This window comes from Eublepharis macularius, chromosome 1, assembly GCF_028583425.1.
Source record: "Eublepharis macularius isolate TG4126 chromosome 1, MPM_Emac_v1.0, whole genome shotgun sequence".
Classification (NCBI taxonomy): Eukaryota; Metazoa; Chordata; class Lepidosauria; order Squamata; family Eublepharidae; genus Eublepharis; species Eublepharis macularius.
In genome coordinates, this window is record NC_072790.1 from 105,744,783 (window position 1) to 105,758,267 (window position 13,485).

At 42.8% G+C, this 13,485-nt stretch overlaps 1 protein-coding gene across 1 annotated transcript in view; it reads right to left on the reverse strand.

The window, feature by feature from the left end:
• Positions 1–13,485, reverse strand: part of MAN1A1 (mannosidase alpha class 1A member 1) — a 110,723-nt gene that overhangs the window by 53,404 nt on the left and 43,834 nt on the right. The gene's annotated exons all lie outside the window — the stretch shown is intronic.

The following is a 13,485-nucleotide window of genomic DNA, read 5'->3' on the forward strand; positions in this document are numbered from 1 at the left end:
CCCTCGAAGGGGCAGAAATGGAGTACAGATCTGTGGACTCAGTGGTGCAAATGTATGATGCGGTCCACTACCCCGTGGAGTTCCTCAACATGCTCAACCCTCCCGGCTTCCCAGCCCACAAGCTTCTCCTCAAAGTAGGGGCTCCAGTGATGCTGCTTCGGAACCTCAACCCACCCAAACTCTGCAATGGCACCAGACTGTGAGTGAAAGCCCTCCACAGGAACGTAATTGAGGCCACATTGTTCACTAGCAATGCTCGGGGGGGAGTCGGTGTTCATACTATGCATACCATCAGATAACCTCTTCAAGTTCAAGAGACTGCAGTTCCCCCTCAAGGTCTGCTCTGCTATGATGATCAACAAATCCCAGGGTCAGACTCTGAAAGTGACAGGAATTGACTTGAGGGAGGACTGCTTCTCATATGGGCAGTTCTATGTGGCCTGCTCCAGAGTGAGCTCACCCAGCAGCTGGTGATCCTAGCTAGACATAGGAACAAACAGAAAAAACGAACATGGTATTCGTTGTTCATTGCCATCCACGAACAACGAACACTGACGAACATGACTTGTTCACGAACATGTTCGTTGTTCGTGGGGGCCAGCAGGCCCTCCTCCAGCCATTAAGATCCCTACCACGCCACTCCCAGAAACCCTACCTGAGCAGAAGCAGAAAAGGTACTAATAATAAAAAATAGCTTGGCTCCAGAGCCTGGCAGCAGCCCTGGAACCTGAAGGGGTAGGTCCCTACCGCACCACTCCCAGAAACTTTACCCAAGCAGGCAGCAGGAAAGGTACCAGTAATAAATAATAGCTTGGCCCAGAACCTGGCAGCAGCCCTGGAACTTGAAGAGGTAGATCTTTATCCCACCACACACGAAGAAAATTCAAGCTCCAATGCACTCTCCCTGTCTCTCTCAAAATGCCTACAGCAACTGTCTCTCCCTCACTGTATGCAAAATCAGAGCTGGGAGCCCCCCTCCCCCCTGCTCTTTGCTTCCTTACAACAAATTTGGAGCTCCACACTTGAAAGGAAGACCTGCCTATTAAGCTAAATTGAGCTTAGATTGGGGTTTCCAGGGCAACAGCAGGAGTTCAGACAGAGTCCAGGCAGTCGCTGCCTAAGTTGCCAACGGAACTGATTGCAGGTGCCAGATTGTCTGGCTTGACGAACAGCAAAGAACGAGGCTTGCAACGACCACCTGTTCGTTTAGAATGGGGCCTCATGAACAGCTTGTTCACAAACAGCTGATTGGGCTGTTCGTGGCTTTTTTTAGTTCGTATTGCTGTTCGTGCCCATCACTAATCCTAGCACCTGAGGGGAAAACCAGCAATGTTGTCTACAAAGAGGTCCTTCACTAGAAAAAGTTGTACGTATGTTCCACTTTATTTATAGCACTACAATCTTTTCCTTTTAAAATCTTTTCAATAAATGTTACATTTTGAAATTCACTTTTATCAATTTTTGGCATCAACATGCTTCACTTTATTCAAACACTTTTGTGAAGCTCCGGTACTATGCTATTATACTACAAAACCAACTTAAAAAACCCCCCACAAATAAAAAAATGTTAACATAAATGTTACATTCCCGTAAGTATTATAACTATTTAAAGCAGTTAAATACCGTAGCGAAGCACTGGTATCAAGCTAGTATCAACAAAACTTCATCACTCAAATTTGCCCATCCCTGGGAAAACTGAATCTTTATCACTCTCCCATTTGAAGGCCAGTATTTCTCCCCCTCCTCATTTCTGGCAGAAAAGAATTATCCCTCAGTTACAATTTTTGTAGCCAGTTTGGAATCTCTCCAGTTACCCCAACTTCATTGTTGGCCTCTCTTGGATCTGCTTTGCTTGCACTCTCTTCCCCTGCCTGGTCAACTTCCAATCCAAAACTGCCTTGCTGCCACCAAGAAACTCTTCCTACTTCTTCACCCTGATCAGGCTTTTGTGTCTTTGGTTTTCCCCTTTTCGCTTTCTGTAAAGGCAGGTAGTGATTAGGTAAAAGTTTTTAGGTTTGTTCTTTACAAGCTCTCTCTCTCCATCCCTCCCCCTCATTGTCATGATGGCTATTTAATTTGGTCTGTGTTAATCCAATAAAACCATGTTTATTTAAGAACACTTATTCCCCATTATTCTTTTGGGTGCTGTGCTGAATCTGGACCTTGGTATATAACTTTTCAAGATCCTAAAATATTGTTTGGAAATATCTTGCCATACACATGATTGTCCCATGTCAGAGAAGAGACAACTTTGGTGGTTATGGGGCTTTCACATCTATAGTGATTTAGGTGACAGTATTAAAAACAGAATGCAGCAAACTGAGAATTTCAGATCACATGAGAAATCAAGCTGCTCAATGCATTAAGGCCATGCTTGAAAGTGTGTAGATGCTGGCCTTATTCCAATGAGTTCTCTTCATGGATCTGATCTCTCAGAAAGGGAGTTTCTTGTTCCTCTTCCTGCTGCAACTTACAGGGCTCCCCAGATTTTGTCTTTTGGAGTTAGTGGAACCTTAGGAACAACATAGAAAGCAAATGGGTTTCTGCAGTTGGAAGGAGGAACTGATAGAAATTATCTCCTCTTCCACAGAAGGAAGTGTCTGATGCACCTTCATTCTCTCCCCACTGATTACCATTAATCATGCTGTTAATCTGTGTTGGCCTGAAATTAATTATTTCATAATTTAGTATAAATTGATTTAGTATCGGCATCAAAAGCCCACACCAAATTCAAGGATGGAGGAAATATTCTCTAAATGTTAACATATTAACCATAATTATATACTATCACAATCATATCAAATATACCACAATATCTTTCAACTAAGGCAATTATGACAATTACTTCAGACGTTACTTTGTACTTTTTCTTCTACTCATAAAGATAACCACAGAATTGTGTCCTGAATATACTCTAGACTGGGACCAGACAGAATGCTTTTACCACCTCCTTGCTGGAGTTCCCTGTGCCCTCCTCAACAAGTTATTCCTTACAGTCAGAGGACCCTGGCAATTGTCGTGGCATGTAGCATAGATCAGAAATTGTCTGAACTTAGCAGCGGTGAAGATGAATGTGTTACCACGTGTGATGTTTTTGCTGCAAACAATTCCAATTATCCGAGACTTCAAACAATTTGATAAATGGCAAAGGAAAATTTCAGACTTTGTGTGGGCAGGCAAGAAACCCCGTGTGAAAATGAAAGTATTACAAGATTCGAAAGAAAGAGGTGGACTGCAACTGCCAAATTTAAGATTATATTATGAAGCAATTTGTTTGGTCTGGTTAAAAGAATGGATAACGTTAAAAGACCGTAAACTGCTGGCTCTGGAGGGGCATAAAAATTGTTTGGATGGCATGCCTATTTGTGGTACAATAAAGTAAAAGCGGACTCTATGTTTTTGCATCACTACATTAGAAGAAGCCTTTTCACAATCTGGAAGAAATATAAGGACTATATGGAAGATGGTATCGCCTCATGGGTGGTACCATATGAAGTAATAGATCCGAGAGCTGTCTATAATGAACAACAATGTTTAACTTACAAAGAGATAATATTAATGGAACATAAAATATTAAAAATAAAAATGGAAGAAGAGTTATCTCCCCACTATGGATGGTTTCAATATAGGCAAATCAGAGATCTTTACAACTTGGACTGTTTAAAAGGAGGAATAAGATTGAAAAATTCGGAACTAGAAGAAATGATTTTACAAGAAGGTAAAAAAGAAATCTCGAAAATTTATAAAATACTTCTAAAATGGCACACAGAAGATGAAATAGTTAAAGTCCAGATGGTGAAATGGGCAATAAACTTTCACAAAGAAATAACAATGGAATCCTGGGAGCATTTGTGGAAAAATACACTGAAGATTTCAACTTGTACTAATATTAAAGAGAATGTATATAAAATGATGTACAGGTGGTATTTAACACCAAAGAAAATTGCCCTAGGAAATGCTAGTATGTCAGATAGATGCTGGAAATGTAAAAAGCATGAAGGATCACTATATCACATGTGGTGGACTTGTGAGGTAGCTAAGCAATACTGGGGAGATATAATTGAAGTAATTAATGAGGTTTTGCAAACCCAAATAAATAAGAACCCAGAATTGTTGCTACTGAACTTGGGAATGAAAGATGTTCCAATGCAGTACAGAACATTGTTATTTTATATGATTACAGCAGCAAGACTTTTATATGCGCAGAAATGGAAAGTGCAAGAAATACGAACTATAGAAGATTGGATTTACAAATTGCTGTACATGGCAGAAATGGACAAAATGACAAGAAAATTGAAAGATCTTGATCCAGGAGAATACATTGCAGATTGGGGGAAATTGAAACAATATTTAGAAAAAAAATGGGATGTGAAGGGAGGACTGTGGCAGTTTGAAAACTATTAATTTGTGATTTTAAAAATAGAAGAGAGAAGTAACTTTACCATTAATGGGAAAATTTTAGCTATTAATTAATCTAAGCTAGTATTATTATTAAGGAGACCATTAAAAATATACAGTTTAAATAGCGACGTAGAGATGGATATATTAATGGATTTGATATAGTATATATAAAAGAATTTGAATATGCTTAGAATAAGAGATATAATATGCATATGATTTAGAAGAATATAGTTGAAAATAAGTTAAGTAATAAGATAGGTTAAGGGTTGGAAAGCTGTTGGAGGTCTACAAGGAGGGGGGAGGGAAAGGGTGGGGGTTGATATAAATTAGGTAAGAAGGGGAATGTGTGTATTAATTACGTACTCACCAATAAAAAATTTTATTAAAAAAAAAAGAAATTGTCTGAACTTTTGGCACAAGTGAAGTGTCCTACTCATGCAGTGATGGAGATACAGTTGAACTCAACCCCCTGTGCTCAAGGAACATATATTACAGAGAATGGTAAAAAGACCAAGTTAAACCCACAAGTCTTCATTTACTCATACAACAAGCAGGTCACATTTATGAGCACTTTAGATTTGGTTATATTGTATCAAGCAGCAATATATTGTATCCAGAGAGCAACTGCCATCAACTGGACAAATTTGTTTCTATAGAATACTTATAACCCCTTTGTATATAAAACCCAAAAAACTGAAATTTGCCCAGAAAAAGTTAGAGGAAGAGACAGAGCTTTTTAATGCTAGACAACTATCTCTGATTATAGCTGGGACAAATGAATGTAGTATGAATGAATGTGATATGAATAAGAAAACAGGGTTGACATACCTGTAACTTTTGTTCATCGAGTTCTTCTGTGCTGACACACATGGGACTGCGCAGGCGCAGGCCAGCCACCGGAAAATTCTTTACTGCTTTTTTGCTCCGAAGGGGCCGTTGGTCGCGAGCGCACAGTGACCGTTTCCCCCCCAAACGGTCACGTTCCCAACGGCGAGCAACGGCCCCTTCTCTCAGTTCTCCCTTGCCGCCGCTACCCAGCACATGAAGGTAGTATTTCTGGAATTCACAGCGGGGCAGGAGGGAGGGATGTGTGTCAGCACAGAAGAACTTGATGAACAAAAGTTACAGGTATGTCAACCCTGTTTTCATCGTCGTTCTTCTGTGCCTCCACACATGGGAGAGTACCAAGCTTCAGAAAATAAGGAAAAAACCAAACAGGGTTCCTTTAAACAAATTGTCATCCGACAGCCACCAGTCAAGGGAGGACAGGATGACCCTAGGTATCGAGAACTTGAGAGATGGAGGGTGCTGCAGAGCATTGTACCTTCGCACAAACCAATTTTGAAGCGGACACATATGTAGTCTCGCAAAAGGTACGACTGATGTAGCAGCTGCCATATGACCCAGTAAACATTGAATTGTGTGCACAGATTGGAAACGATTTCTTTTAAACATGGAAATTAAACCCCTCAGAGACTTAGCTCTTTCCTGAGGCAGTAGTGCTTTACCCTTTACTGAGTCCAATACAGCACCAATGTAAGACACGGCTTGGTACCAGTTTTGATTTTTCAAAATTTACAAGCAGACCTAAACGTTTGCAAGTCCTGACTACTAAGTCCACATCTTGCAACAGCTTAGTCTCTGAGACTGCCACGATAAGCCAATCATCGAGATACGGAAAGATGGTACAGCCATTCACCTGAAGGAAAGACACCACAGACGCCACACACTTAGTAAATACTCATGGTGCCATAGATAGGCCAAAGGGAAGCACCCTGTAACGGAACACCCTTCACTTGTAAACGAACCCCAGAAATTTTCTGTGTTCCTCTAGTATTCCAACATGGAAATAGGCGTCCTTCAGGCCAAGGACAGCAAACCAAGCCCCTTTCTTTAACAAAGAAATTACTGCAGACAATGTGACCATCTTAAACTTTGTAACTTTAAGTCCCCTTAAATCTAGAATGGGACGTAAACCCCCATCTTTTTTGGGAACCAGGAAGAAGCGAGAAAAGAAGCCTTTCTCAGACTCCTCATATGCCACTTCCTCCACAGCACCCTTGGCCAACAGAGACATGATCTCATCCTCCAGTTCCACCCTTGATGGTGGAATACACACAGGCAGTTCACTGAATTCCAACCCATAGCCTTTATTAACAATTGTTAAGACCCATGAGTCAGATGTTATTGACTCCCATTCAAACAGGAAAGGCTTCAGCCTGTCCGAGAAATTCAGGGCTGTGGTTGCTTTGTTCTGTCAGAACTGCCTCCCTGCTCCCTGCAGATCTTTTTGCTGGGCAGGGGCATGAGATGGACGGGGCTTGAATGGCCTACGTCTCCTTGGTGGCTGCGCAGCAGTGAACTGGCGTTGGGATGCGGGGTTGTGTTGGAAGTAGGGACGGTGCTGGTATCTTCCATGATACTGGTATGGATTGTATCTGGTCGAATACCGTAGCTTAAGTGCAGACCTCTCAGCCAAGGCCACTCCCAACGACTGAGCCGTCTGCCTATCCTCCTTCTTTTTCAGAGCCTCGTCCGTCGTGCTGCAAAATAGGGAATCTCCCTCAAATGGCAAATTCTCAATCTTGGTTCTCACCTCCATGGGGAGAGCCGTTGACCGCAGCCAAGAGTGCCTTCTCAAGAGCACTGCAGCTGACATACCCCGGGCAGCAGTATCTGCGGCATGGCTCCCTGTGTTCATTTGCTGCTTTGAAAGGTGAACTGCTTCATTTTGCAGCAGGGACACCACAGCCTTCTTGTCTGCAGGCAAGTCAGCGACATAAGAGGATAGCTTCTCCCACAAGTATAATTGATAGCCAGCCATGATAGTTTGGTAGTTGGCTATACGGAGGCCCAACGCTGAGATGGAGTATTGGCATCTGCCTAGGGCATCAATCTTCCTTCCCTCCTTATCAGGTGGGGCAGAGGAGGAACCAGATCTCCTGTGCTGAATTTCATCAGCTATCAGGGATGATGGTGGAGGATGCTTGACAAGTGATTGCCACGTGCCTTGCTTGATCTTGTACATCTGCTCAATACGCTTTGATGTTGCTGGCAGATCTGAAGGCATTTTCCACACTTTCTCCACTATCTCTTCCAGGCCTTCCAGCATTGGGAATCCCACTGTTGCTGGGTTCTCACTGTAGATGCGGCACAGCAGCTTGTCCTTTGTCCTGGGCACTGCGGAGGATATGTCAATCTCCAATGCCTTCGCCATGCAGGCCATCTGGTCAGTGTAGATACGGAGGTCCTCAAAAGGGGAACTCGTACTCAGACCCACGTTGTCATCTGGGGATGGATCCGACAATGATTCGGCTCCATACTTGGAGCACTCGACATCAACCTCCTAAACATCGGAAACAGGGGCAGACGAACGTCCGTTGGGAATGGTGGAGGTAGCCATCCACGCTGCCTGGACGTTGATGGTCTCGGATCCGAGGAGTCATACCCCGTCAGCGCACTCTTCCACTCGCAACGATATGGGGCCGGAATATAACAGGCCTGATGGTGTTGCGAAGCCAGGGAACGCTCTGAGCCTGCACTCTCTTCCTCAGACAACCGGTGTCGGCTCCGAGTGGATGAAGCCGGAGACGCGGGAGATGGCTTTCTGGCAGAGTGTCGTTGGATCCGACAATGGGTAGTCAGGCTCAGTTCCGATGATGGGGAACGATGCTCGCTGGAGACTACGACAAATGCACCCAGGTCCGGCACCTCCTCATCAAGGCCAGAAGGGTCCAGGGAATTCAAGTGAGGTGAGGGCACGCATGGAGAAACTAACACCACGTCATCAGTCGATCGGTGCTGTGGGGACCGAGGATGTCAATGTTTAGACTTCTTCGGCTTCTTTGACGGAGGTTCCAAACTGGCTCTCAGATCCGAAGCCCTCTTGGCCGTCGACTCCTTCCAAACCTCCGGTCTTGGAGTAGCAATACTCCTCGGATCTGCTGTCGGAGCCGATACACTAGTCGGATCCGCCGTCAGAGTCGACACGCCAGTCGGATCCGGTGTGGGACCTGGCTTGCTCTTCTGATCTGATGCCGAAACTGCACTGCCATCCAACCCTGGCTTCGACACCGACTTTCCTGTCAGATTCGATTTTTGAGGCACTGTCTCCCTAGGTGTTTTGGGGGACTTTGCCACCTCAGATCCTGCCCTCGAAGTTGTCTTACTCGTCGGTCTAGATCTTGATACCGACTTGGAAGACACAACTGAGCCCGCTCTCGAATGCCTCCCGGCTGGAGTAGGACTTTGAGTGGCCTTTGGGGAGGACAACGGAGTTTTCCCCGCTACTGAAAGGGGTCTCGGAGTTTCCTCACCATCCAACACTTTGTGCCACAGCGATTCTTTTAATCGCAGAGACCTCTCCTGTCTCGCTTTATGAGTGAATTTCTGGCAGATCTTGCATGCTGGTACATTATGACCCTCCCCGAGGCAAAACAGACACAGATTGTGTCCATTGGTCTGGGTCATTTTCATTTGGCACTGGGCACAGCGCTTGAATAAGGTCTTAGAAGCCATAAGGGGTCGAGATTTCGCATCGTCAAAACAAGCCAGGTCAATACACACCAAGTCCAGAATTAGCCCAAATCAGTCAGAAGATGCGTTGTCTAAGTCCAAAATCCAAGTCAGTACCGAAATATCCAATAAGAAAAAACACTCGATCACGGAGCTGTGAAGCAGGCGTTCAATTCTAGCGGCGGCAAGAAGAGAACTGAGGGAAGGGGCTGTTGCTTGCCGTTGGGAACGTGACCGTTTGGGTGGGAAACGGTCGCTGTGCACTTGCGACCAACGGCTCCTTTGGAGCAAAAAAGCAGTAAAGAATCTTCTGGCGGCTGGCCTGCGCCTGCGCAGTCCCATGTGTGGAGGCACAGAAGAACGACAATGAACTATGGAGAACATCAACAGTCTAGCTAAGAGACAATAAGAGATGAAGGGGTTGTGTTTATTGAAAAGACTAGATGCTGTGGCAACCTAGTGCTCAGGACTTGTTGAAGACAGGGGCTGAAACACATTATTTATCACTACTGTATCTAATGCCTGTTATCTTTATTTTGTAACATTTTAAAGTATAGTAGTGAAACTGATCTTTAGTTGCTGGCAACCTTTGACAGTTAATTTTTTTTGTATAGCTCTCGGAGCTTTTCATGACCTAAATATATGTTTTTATATTTCTAATGATGTACATACCTTAGGGCTTTTGACTGACATTCAATCAATTTTCCTTAATGAAAAGCTACAAGAACATTATCTAAAATAGTGTTCAGTTTGTCACAATATCTGCATTTATGATAAATGAATTGAGAGTCATAACATATAACAAGAGAGAGATGTCAATTACAACTATTAATCTTGGCATAGTAAGGGGTTTTTTTTAATCATCAAGCAAATAGCAAATAAGCAGAATACAACTTCCTAACCTTTTTTGTTATACAAATGCCTTTGAATGAAGTATGCTAATCTAATCAAGATTTCTGGCTAGGTAGCAGTTAAAGCATACAATATGTTCAATCACACAATTTCCCTTCAACGTTTTTGGTACCCACAATCATGTAACTAACAGTTTGTTTATATTCTTCCTACTAATTAAAAGGCTCTCTTAACATTAGAAAAAGAGTGAAAATATTAGTAAAAACACTTAAGATGCATCCAGAGTATAAGGAAGAATATCAACACTGGCAATGTTTGCTGAACAGCATGAAGGAGCACTTAATGTAACAGTTTGTGTTTCAATATCAACTCCATGTGGGAATTCCAAAATCAATAATGTATTACGTGAAAACAGTTGTCCCATCAAGATTGTGACAGCGCACACATTTCTGAAAACCTGACCAAGGGTCCACACCTAGTAGAGTTCTGAGGAAAAGTCAGCTATTTTTATTATTTATTTTCTTCACTTATACCTGACTTTCATTTATGTCCTCAATGGGAACTCAAAACAGCTTATATCGTTCTCCTCCATTTTATCCACACAACTCTGTGAGGTAAGTAAAGCTGAGAATGTATAACTGGCCCAAGGTCACCCAGTGAGTTTCCATGGCACGATGATGATTGGAACCTGGGTCTCCCAGATCCTAGTCTGATACTCTAACAATTACTTTTTGTGGGGTGGCTGTTGTTGAACAGTAACAACAGCAAACTTGCTATCATGCAAGTTGCATGATAACAAGTCATCTGGTAGATGCCACTTGTCCTAGCCGTGGCCCATTCTCCCTCAAAGGCCAGAAGAGCCTATCGCTTCCCTAATCTTTTACTGACAGAAACAAGGGCTTAAAAGCTGTGTGGTTGCCTAGTAACAACCATTACGAGCTTTCATTTCTTAAAGATGCAAGTGCTGCTTATATATATTTTTCAGCAAACCTGGGGCTTTTTCACATTTGTAAAAATATCTGTCTTGTCTCTACATGGTTCCAGTCTCAGGATTTAAGTAACCACAGATTTGGCTATGTTGAGAATTAGATCATTAGAGCCAGTGTGGTGTAGTGGTTAGACTGTTGGACTAGGATCAAGAGACACAGGTTCAAAGCCCAGCTCTGCCATGGAAGCTGGCTGGGTGTCCTTGGACCTGTCATACTCCACCTAACCTATCTCACAGGGTTGTTTAGAGGACAAAATGGAGATGAGAATGATGTAAGCTGCTTTGGGTCTCCACTGGGGAGAAAGGTGGGTTACAAAATGAAGTAAATAAATATATCGATTCACTCTCACTCTGTATCAGAGAGGTAAAAAAAAAAGTTATCATTTCATGTGAAAAATATGTTATAAACAATTGTGCAGCTGTGTTGCTATGCAATAATGCAATCCTAAACAGTGTCACACTGTTCTAAGTCCACTGATGTTAATGGTTACTGTTAAGTCTACTGCAATGAACACTGAAGAGTCTTAAAGCATCTTAAAAGCTAATAATTTTATTCTATTTTGTTAGTCTTTACAGTGCAGCAGGATTTCTGCTTGGTTTACTTTAAGTAGTATATTCCACCTTCTTTTGATTTTAACCTTTACTAGAAAAACAAATGGATTTCTGCATAAATTTGTGGATGCATTTTTGTGTGTGTAATTCTTACCAATTTGTTTACTACTTGCCAAAGAAGAATGAATCCAGAATAAAAACTCTAATTTTAGAAAATCAGAATTTGAGAAATAGTGACCTAACCTAGAATAATATTGTTATGGTCAATTTTACTATTTTACTGAAGTATATTTTTAAAACAGCAAATTTCGAAATGGGTGACTCATAAAGAAAAAAAACTCATTTCAGTTGGTAGAAGTGTCTACAGCTTTATTCAAAAATACATTAAAAGCGAAACTGATAATGCATTCATAGCAAGAGTTTATCCCAAGAAACCTGGAATATAACTGGTGACACAAAGGAAAGTTTATCTGCAGGACTTCCATATCACAATTGTTACACAAATTTAGCATATGTATATGCTGCTTTTTTCCTGGAACACAGGGTAAAGGTGGTGAGGAACTTAGGAGGAAGTGACCATGTCCTCTTTGAATTCCAGTTGCCGTACGGGGCCAAGGAAGTTCGTAGCCAGACTCGTAGGTTAGATTTTCGTAGGGTTAGATTTTCATAAGGCCGACTTCAATGAACTCAGAGGCTTGATGAGAGTCATTTCATAGGGGAGTGTGCTGGAAGGGAAAGGAGCGAGTGAAGGCTGAGCTCTTCTCAAACATGAGCTTTTGCAAGCTCAAGCCCTCACTATTCCAGCAAGACGGAACCATGGCAAGGGCTCCAAGAAACCAATGTGGATGAACAGAGAGCTCCAGAATAAGCTAAGGGAGAAAAAGGAAATGTTCAGGAAATGGAGAGAAGGCCAGACCTCTAAAGAGGAATATATGAAGGTTACGAGGTACTGCAGATCAGCCATCAGAGAAGCCAAAGCTCAGTATGAGCTGGATCTGGCCAAGGGGACTCGCTACAATAAGAAAAACTTCTACAGATATGTGAGAAGCAAACACAAGGTAAAAGAGGCAATTGGATCGCTGTTGGGAGTGGAAGGAGAAACTCTGATAGAGGACAGAGAAAAAGCAGACAGCTTTAATGACTTTTTTGCCTGTGTTTTCTCCCTGAAGAACTCAAGCCCATCTAGAGATGGTAGTAGACATGACAGGACACCTGGGTGGCTAGTTGACATTGACAGAGAGGTTGTGGAGAGGTACCTGGCTGCACTGGACAAATACAAATCCCCTGGGCTGGATGGTGTGCACCCAAGAGTGCTCAAATAACTTTCTAGAGAACTTGCAGAGCCTCTGTCCATCATCTTCAAGGCCTCCTGGAGGACTGGGGATGTGCCACAAGATTGGAGAAGAACGAATGTTATCCCAATCTTTAAGGAAGGGAAGAAGAATGACCTGGCTTCTATTGCTGGGAAGATACTAGAGCACAGTTTAAGGGATTGATCTGTAAGCATCTGAAGGACTGCTTAGTGATCCGGGGAAGTCAACATGGTTTTGTCCCCAACAGATCTTGTCAGACCAACCTGGTTTCCTTTCTTTGATCAAGTGATGAGCTTACTGGATTGTGGGAACTCTGTTGACGTGATTTACCTGGATTTCAGTAAAGCTTTTGACAAGGTTCCCCATGACATTCTAATGGGTAAACTGGAAGACGGTGGACTGGACTACAGGACAGTTCGGTGGATAGGGAACTGGTTAGAGGACCACACCCGAAGAGTGGTGGTCAATGGCATTTCATCACATTGGAGGGAGGTGTCCAGTGGGGTGTCACAGGGCTCGGTTTTGGGTCCGGTACTTTTCAGTATTTTTTTCAATGATCTGGATGAAGGGGTAAATGGGCTACTCATTAAATTTTGCTGACGATACCGAACTGGGAGGAATGGCAAACACCCAAGAAGATAGAGTTAAAATTCAACAACACCTGAATACTCTGGAGAAGTGGGTGGTTGTGAACAGGATGCAATTCAACATAGATAAGTGCACAGTATGACATCTGGACCACAAAAATGTGAAGCACAAATACAGGATGGGGGATACACTTCTGGGTAGTAGCATATGCAAAAGAGATCTTGGACTGCATAAATTTGTAAGACTGTAAGATTGGACTGTAACCTCAATATGAGC